A 9,105-nucleotide genomic window follows, 5' to 3' on the forward strand; every position below is an offset into this window, starting at 1 on the left:
ATTAGTTCTCACACATAACTACTTCGAATTTGAAGAGAGTTACTACCTACAGATACATGGTACAAGCATGGGTACGCCTTTTGCACCAACCTACGCGAACATATTTATGGGGATTCTAGAAACAGATTTCCTATCGCGCTACACTACCAAGCCCCACACATACCTACGATACATAGAGGACATACTCATAATCTGGGGACATGGCCAAGACAGTCTAGATAAATATATATCCTTTCTAAATTCTGTTCACCCAACAATAAAATTCACATCAGAATCCTCAACTGAGCGCATAAACTTTCTGGACACAACAATATACATTGACAATGGTGAACTAAAGACAACGCTGTATAGGAAACCTTTCGACAAACAACAGTACCTAGAATATACCAGCCACCATCCCAGACATTGCAAACAAGGCATCTTTAAAGGCCAAGCCACACGACTACATCGCATTTGCGTTGAAAACCAAGACTACATAGATAGACTCGATCACCTTAAAGAAACGCTATCAAACAGGAACCACCCAAACAGTGACCTTCAAACAGCTTACATCGCTGCAACCAAACTTGATCGAGCCGAGGTCCTCAAGCCCCGCCCGAAGATCACAAGAACAACAACGCCTCTTCTTACTACTAAATTCTCAAACGCACTCCCAAACGTTAATAACATCCTAAGTAAATACTACCCGATTCTCACCAGCAACCAGAAACTTAAGAAGATTTTCCCCGACCCTCCCAGAGTAGCCTACAGACGCAACACTAATTTTAAAGATGTTCTTGTGCACGCCAAACTACAGAAAAAGAAGAAGTTGGGAACCAATCCCTGTGGTCGCCCCAGGTGCTCTACATGCAAACACATTCAATCCACTACTACAGTAAAAAGTACAGCGTCGAATTACACACACAAGGTAACTTCGGCTTTCACCTGCACATCAAGCAATGTAGTCTACTGTCTAGAATGCGCCGCTTGTAGCAAACAATACATAGGTGAGACCGGACAACAAATCAATACAAGACTCAATGGTCACCGCGCGGACACAAAACACAATTTACCCAAAGCAGTAGCCAGCCACTTTAATGAACATGGACATATGTTTGACAAAGCAAGGCTCTATATACTACAAACAAATTTCCGTTCCCCTCGTGAAAGGAAGTACACGGAATCATACCTCATACACAAGTTTAATTGCCTACACCCGACAGGAATTAATTTGGCACGCGGCAACTTAGAATCTTTAAAAGCTGTAACTTAAATCTGAAACTCTCGTATCATCAACCAATACACAAAACACATTAGGCCACCAGCCAACTTTAATTCTTAACCTCACCTACTCTTTCATTTCGGAGGAATGCTTACTACTCAATTTAAATGTACTCTTTCAGGATTTTACGTCTACACCAAGTGAACGATCCCCTTCTTCCATGTACATTTGCCCGCGCCCGCTTCTGCACGCGCCACCCTCCTGTTTCCTATACCGATTTCGCCCCCCCCTTCCCCCTGCCCCTTTTTTTTTAGTCTGTTTTTTTTGAAACCCCCTCGACAACACATTCCGAAGTCAATATGCCTTTTTCGGCGCCTCAACCCGGGGTATCGCCTTCTGGATGCCGCCGTAACGACACCTACGTTAAGCGCGTGGGGCAGTGCCCCTTGAAAGACCATGCCGCTGCCTTTCAGGCACCCCGCACATTGCACCGCAGACTCCGCGTCGCCACCTTAACTATTTCAAAATTACTCGACCTATTGCTTGACCGGCCGTTCTAATGCCTCAAAAACATGCCGCCAACGACTCCCCAGAATAGCTCCTAACCCTTCGCATCCCCAACACGCTCCCAAGCCCCCGTATTTCTTAAAGATTTCATTTTTCTCTTTCTTTTTCTTTCACCCCCCCCCCCTTTGTTGTGTCTTGGCACGGCCCTGGCTCCCCCTGCTTTTTTTTTTCTCCTTTTTTCCCCCCTTTTGTCCGCTTCTATTTCCTTTCTTTCCTCCCCGCGTGCCCACTCTCACACTCTTGTCCCTTCGTCTTGAGAATGAGGCTCACAGGCGTCGGACGAGAACGCCTGTTCCCTCTTGTAATCTCTCTCTTTAAAACCAGCCGCCAGCGACAACACCCGCACGTGACGTCACTACACTAACCCTTTAAAACTAACACGCCGAGGATGACGAGGCCGCCTTTGACGAAGATAGGTCCACCTATCGAAACGTTGGCCAGCCTGTCTGAGGCACTTCAACCCTGTTTTAAAAAAGTTTATACCACAGTGTGCCATTCCATCTGCCAGCCCCTTTCTTGTTTTTATATCCAAGGGAGTACTAATCGGTCTTGCAGCGTTTACAAAGTAATGATTGAAGTATTCAGCTATGTCGCGATCTCCAAATTCACGGCCAATAATAGTCATCCTTCTCGGAATTGAACGTGAGTCATGTCGATCAAGGACATTGTTTACAACTTTCCTTGCAGCACAAGGTCATTGCCTATTTATATCCGCAAACAGTTTCCGGTAATATGCAGTCTTCGCACGTTTAATCTCCGCGTTTACTTGATTCCTTGTTTTCTTAAATTCCTTCAGTGCTCCTTCGGAACATGAACGAAGAAAATCATGATAAAGGCGGTTTTTCGCTCTATACAATTTGAGGTGTTCCCGGTTTATCCATGGTTTTCTCGTTTTCTTTGATGATTTAAGTGCGATCAATGGGAAGTGCTATGCGTGCTTGTCCATAAAGATTTTAATAAATTCCCCATATGCATCATTCGGATTTGTTTTGTTCAGAACCGTTGACCAATCACACGCCGATAAATCTTGTTTGAACATTTCCGAAGTGTCCTGCATGATGGATTGAATTATAATGGGTTCTTTGAGCTCCCTTGTTTGAGAGCAGTTCATCTGATAGGTCATAAATACAGGGCAATGGTCACTTATGTCAGAAGTTAGAGTTCCACGGGTATGAACTTTGGTATCAATATTTGTCAAAATAAAGTCGAGTGCGGATTAAGTAGTGACTGTAACTCGTGTAGATGTTTTAATTAGGTTCAGAAAACTAGAGGAATGCAACACAGTGTTAAATTGTCGAGTAGTGTTGGTATCGTCCAGTATATTTATGTTAACATCGCCACCGCAGACAAGGCGGAAGTTGTTGCTGCATACATAGTCCAGAAATGACTCAAAAAACTCTATCAAAGATGTTACGTTACCTGCTGGAGGACCATATACAACACAGATGGTTTCATTTTTGCACTGTACGGTGAGTACTTCGAAATCGGAGGTTACTTTGCTCAAGTCAGGCACAGTTTCACAGTCCTGGTGCACCTTTACATGAACTGCAACACAGTCTGCCAGTACGATTTAAAAAGAACTTCTTATACCCTGGTAATCTTAACATATTACATCCGTCGTGATAACACGTCTCTGACAATATCACGATACTAAATTTAAACCCAAAATCATCCAGAAATAGGTAAGAACATCTTCTTATCCCCTCACAGATCGTGCAATAATATGCAGAACAGATTCACAAGATTTTGCAAGTGGTTCAACATCTTTAGGAAGAATGAATTCTTGGTACTTCATAGAAGAATCCATGATGTGCTAGCTAATCTGCGTTATTATCGGAAACAAGTCCTATTGCGACTGAAAAAATATCCTCTCAAGATCAATTTCACGTGCTATCAGCATGGCAGGGCTGCCATCCGATTGCTTTGCGTAGATCTTGCCGCTGTATGCCCAAACTGACTCCCATTTGTGTTCGTGTTTCTTTTTTACAGTCATCGCAAGTAGTTTTTTGAGCGCGGGACAGAGGTGCTCGTTTACAAAAATAGGTGGTGTGTCGTCAAGGCCGCGGTCGTCATTTGTCCGCCGTGCTTTCTTGGCTTTCTTCAAGACAGCATCCCTTTTTGTGCGCGCCTTGAACTGCACGACAATGCTTTTGGTCTTATTAGCCTTTCATATGGGCACTCGATGGCTGGCTTCAATGTCACTTACTGTTATCGGTTCTTTCACAGCACTGCCAATCCTAACAAGCAAATCTATCATGCTTTCATTTTCTTTCTGAATGACGCCTTGAATTTTGATGTTTGCCCTTCGCGAGTACTGCTCTGAGGACACGATACGATTTTAGAGTTCTTGAATTTTACTTTCTGCTGCTAGACATATTTTGCGGAGGGCTTCATTTTCTGTTGCAAAACATTCTTTTTTAAAGATTTCTGATTCCAGTTGTTGCTTTAGTTCAATAATACTACCGTGAGAAAAGTAAAGGCTCTGCACAAGATTCCTTTGTTCAGCTTTCAAATCCCTGATGTCATTGCGCAAATCCCTCTCTAGTGATTCGCGAAAGATTTTAAGCTCTTGCCTTATTTCATTTTTGAATTTGAGAAGGTCGCCCTCTTTAATCGACATATTGCATGTGGCAGGTGTAGCAAACAGGACCAACACTGAGAATTATACACTTGGCAAGTAGAATGATCCTAAGGAAAAACTATTTCGGAACAGGGCGGCATTATCATAAAAAAGTTGCAATCGGAGCAGCAGCAGCGACAGCGGAAAAGTATTATAAGATGAGAAGAAAAAACAATAGTGTTAGAACTAACCTGCACACAAATAAGAGACGATTGAAACTTGCACTTTTCGCTGTCGCTGCTGCCCTTGTGTTGCAGCGTTGATGCCGGCTTGGCTTTATAGCAGCGGCCACAGGAAGGGCGGCTTCACTGTTCCGGAAGGTCGGTACGCGCAGCTTCAGAGCTCGCACGGGTAAGTGGTGATGATGTGGCTTGCAGGTGAGGGTAGCAGGCGAGGGTGAAGGAATGGTTGACTGTTGGAATCTGCACACAAATAAGAGACGATTGAAACTTGCACTTTTCGCTGTCGCTGCTGCCCTTGTGAGCCGCAGCGACAGCGGTCTAATCATCCGCGGCCTTCTCAGCGTGCAGTGAGGACGAACCCATTGACCATCTACTTTGTTCTTGTCCCTCCTTCTCCAAAGACAGACCTTCTCTCCACCTCTCATACCGACGCCATGGGCTCCCAGCGGTCTCGGCACCTCAGCCGCTGTATAGCAGTCGGCACAATGGCTCCGCCATCATACACCTTCTTACGTTCTTGGAGGACACGGTTCTGCCGTGTAAGTTGTAAATGCGCCGTTTGGCTGCAGCTGACAGCGGTATCTAACGGTACCGGGTGCTGCAATCGCCTCTCTTCTCTCTTTTCTTTCTTCTGTATGTCTCCCTCCACTTCTCCAAGGGGCTCAGTCATACACCCTAAAGGGCTGCAGAAAGTAGTCCACATTCCTCTTCCCAATCGCATTCTCTCTATCGAGCGACGACGTGTTCAACCCTTTACTTTCCTGCCCGCAACTCTGTTATGCTAGAGTTCGCGCACGATGGCCACCGCTAACCCTCCTCGCAACTCGGTTGCCCGAGAGCACGCGCCCTTTCCCTCGGCCGATTCTTTGGTCATCACTTCCCCAAGTCTGGCCACCATCGTAAAATATACATAGCCAAATGTTGTTGAATAGACAAAAAAGACCATACGATTTAGAAAAATGCGCAGGGGGTTTAAAGTAAGCAATCATGGATGGTGTTCCAACTTCCAGCCCTGTGATGGAACTGTGGGCCAAACACTCACGCACTATCAATGCAGAATGCGCAGAGGCATTGTTGCGGTGTGCGGGATCAAGCACTCCGCTTTCAACAAGTTTGGTCGCACGTGACGCACACGATCTTAACGTAGGACCTCAATACCCCAACGAAGAAAGGAGCATTGGCAATTTGACCTTAAGCGTACGAATTCATAGTGCAGAAGTCTATAGCATCAAAAAAAAAACAAAAAGACGTATTCAAAACCCTATATTCTTCAACTATTCACCCGTGCACTTTTTTCCCTTTGTCCTTGGCTCATCTCCCATTTTCCACTTATTAGTTTGCTACTTCAGCTCGATTTACCCATTTCTGTTTCCTCCCCGATTACGACACCTTCCAAGAATTTATCGCTTTTGTAGGAAGTTTTCCCATAAATACAGCAATAATTTCGTTACTTCCTCTCCTTCAGCAGTTCCGGCAACATTCTGGCATAAATATTTTTCATTTTCAAAACGTCTCTCAAAATTCTCTGAATCCACAACTCACACAAAACAAATGCATCTGATATAATTCTAACAGCCATTAGGCGGTCATTGAACACAAGAGAAGACATGCGCGCCATCGACATGTTTTTATCTCCACACGAGGCTTTTTGACGAGTGTTGGTGGATGTCCATTTCGACGTGAAAACAAAAAAAAAAAGGAGCAGTTTCGCCGAAAGGCGATGCGTTGATTGCGATGCCAAATAAGGGGACAGCTATACGAAGTAGTGAACGTTGTTTTATCGACCGTATAAACTTGCCAACACAATACGCTTATCTAAATTAATTTGTATTGTACCACGCGCGCACACGCAAATACGACCACATCTCACTGATGACCTCGGAAACTAGCTGTCAAACGCTGGAGTGTGGAAATGTGGAAGCAGCAGCGAGCGAATTAGTCCTCGTGCTGCGTCTCGCGCGAACGCGAACTAAGCCGTGAAAACACAGTACGTGACGGACTCTGTCCCCGTCGCAGATGGCTTTCAAGATAAGCGTCCTGGGCGGTCGGGCATGACCGCCCGGCCCACCCAATTTAAAACACACCCTCCCTCCCTAACCTCCCTCAAGAACATCGCATGCGATAGAAGACGGCGCGCTTATTTCCTGTTCTCCACAGTTGTGTGCGCGAGATTCAGATGCAGGGTGTCACTCGCACGTACAGCACACGGCGCGAGGCGACGATATTATTGCCTTTGGACTTTATACGGAACCTCATGGTGAGGCGGACGGCAGAAATGCGCCTGGAGTTTCCATATAGTTGCTATGGCAATAAAAGTGACTGCACAAAGTGCGCATATAAAATTCTGCCTTGTAATGTGCAGCAGCCCGTCGGCTGCGAGAGGTTAACGTACCGGGTGTTTAGAGAGGAGAGCTGCACCATAGAGAAAGGGAATTGAACAAGAGCGGACACTCGGCGAAAATTGGAAACAGGAAACACGTCACGCTATACTTTTAACATCGACGAATTGGGGTCGCGAGCATCGAGAAAAAGAAGAATGTGAAATGAGATTAACAGCAATTGTTTAATTTATTTTATTCTTTCCCGGAAAAATTAAAAATATCTGCGTATAAATTAAGTTAAACTTTGCGGCTTACTTCCGTTGCCTAGCGACAGGCGAACGGGCGAATGACGAGGCAGATGTTTGCGTCATTCGTCAGACACGCCGCCGAAGCGAGAGCGACCGGCCGTGTATCTGAGCGTTGGACTGTTTGCTCACCCGTGTGACTGTTTTTCTGTTTTGGGATTTAGCCTGGTTTCATGGGCACCCGGCGAATTCTAGCGTTCGTTCGGAACTGCGACATGACGAAATTGCACTATTGGACAACGGCAAGGTGAGAAACTTTCTTTGACAGTCTGCGACGCATTTCGAGCAATTAGGCTTATCTGGCACCTAGTCTAGACTTGTGATGCAGTTAACGAAAAACAGCGTGGCCGTCGTGGAGCAGTTAATTTTAATTGAAGAATCGTACTGGGAGATGTTTGCGACGCTTCCTGTAAGCCTTAACTAATTTTAACTAATTTCAGTAGTTTTTGGGCACGCGACGCTAGCATAGACGCTAGTCGCACAGGGTGCTGTGACGCTGCGACGCAGTTTCGCGTCTACTGAATGTGACAAGTTTCCGCCATATTGGCGCTTTCGCTGACCCCCAACATTATTGTGACTAAATTGGTTACTTTTTGGGGTACTTTTCAAGCGCAGTGGGTGCGCCTGGCGCTGCGACGCAGTTAGCGAATAGCAGAGCCGTGGTGCGCGGTTTCGCGCTTTTATGCACTGACAAGTTCATGGCGCTTTTCTTTCTCTGACGCCCAACATTGTTGAAAATTATTTTGAGGCCCGCTCGCCGCGCCTGTCGTGACGCAGCAAAAAGCAGCTCGGCCTTCGCGCTTTAAATGCATCTAGCAAGATAAATTTGCGGCCCTTCCTCTGGCGCCCAACGTTACTGTAACTTATGTTTTGTTAAATTAAAAATGTTAAAGCTAATTGCCTTTGTTCGTAATCTCGTCTGTTCGCCGCTTTCGCGCATGTCGCCTCTTCAAGCGCTTTACATCAATGACACATGCTTGTCATTTACGTTTCTCAACAGATGTCCTCCTGTAGTGGCTCGTACGGCAGTTACTGTTGTGTACAGTGGTGCCAAAACAATGGAAGAACGAGAAAGAAGCCCGGCACCAGTTTTTTTCGTATCCCACAGGACAGCAGGTTTGTTGTGTTGCAATTTAGCAGCGCACTGTTTCTGCTGCTTTAATGAAAATATGCAGCAATGTCGCCCGATTATAACATTTATTTAGCTGAAGTAATCCAGTGAGGGGCATAATGTGTACGCTCTGGAATCAGTTTGGGATTCTTAAAAAATCATGAGCATTTACACATTGCAGCAAATGCATCTTTTTTTTTGTGGTATAAGCGTACCATTGTACCTGTAACTTAAGTGTTGTGTACCTCTTTGTGAGTATCTTGTTATAGAAAATTTGCAAAATGAAACATTCTATCGCATTAGGTGGAACATTCTAGAGGCCCCTACAGCTGTTCGGCAATTTCAAAACTAGTGTACAAATTTTTTTTTATAACTAATGTAGCGCATTTTAAATTCCTGATTTGTCAAGCATGTACACACTAATGCAATAAAATGCTTGATGCTTATTGTTTGTGCCATACAACATGCTCTTTTAAAACGTGCGCAGGTCGACGGCATGGGTGGCATATTCCCGCAGAGCCGACCTTATGGAAAAGCCGGCAGGTGTGTTGTACAAGTCATACAGGATATGCAGCGACCATTTCACTGCAAAAGATTTCCTGGACCCAGGTCGCACGCGACTCATTAGAACAGCTGTACCTACAGTTTCCTCAGGTACGCAATAGAGCAAAGTTCCAAGTGTCAGCACTGTCTTGGTGCACTTTGCTGTAGCTCATGTACGTCTCTGTGTCTTCATAGAATTGCTAGTGGTAAGAGTTTTGTGGCAATTATTTCGACCTGAACCAACCTCAGGTGAAC

General features: G+C 45.2%; 1 long non-coding RNA gene across 1 annotated transcript; it reads left to right on the forward strand.

Annotated features, from left to right (window-relative positions):
- Positions 1 to 7,000: 7,000 nt before the first annotated feature.
- LOC139047483 (uncharacterized) lies at positions 7,001 to 9,093 on the forward strand. The gene is made up of 3 exons (XR_011507170.1): positions 7,001 to 7,443; positions 8,197 to 8,312; positions 8,795 to 9,093. It is a non-coding gene; the product is annotated as an uncharacterized lncRNA (long non-coding RNA).
- The last annotated feature ends 12 nt before the right edge of the window (positions 9,094 to 9,105 follow it).

This window comes from Dermacentor albipictus, chromosome 7 (assembly GCF_038994185.2).
Source record: "Dermacentor albipictus isolate Rhodes 1998 colony chromosome 7, USDA_Dalb.pri_finalv2, whole genome shotgun sequence".
NCBI lineage: Eukaryota > Metazoa > Arthropoda > Arachnida > Ixodida > Ixodidae > Dermacentor > Dermacentor albipictus.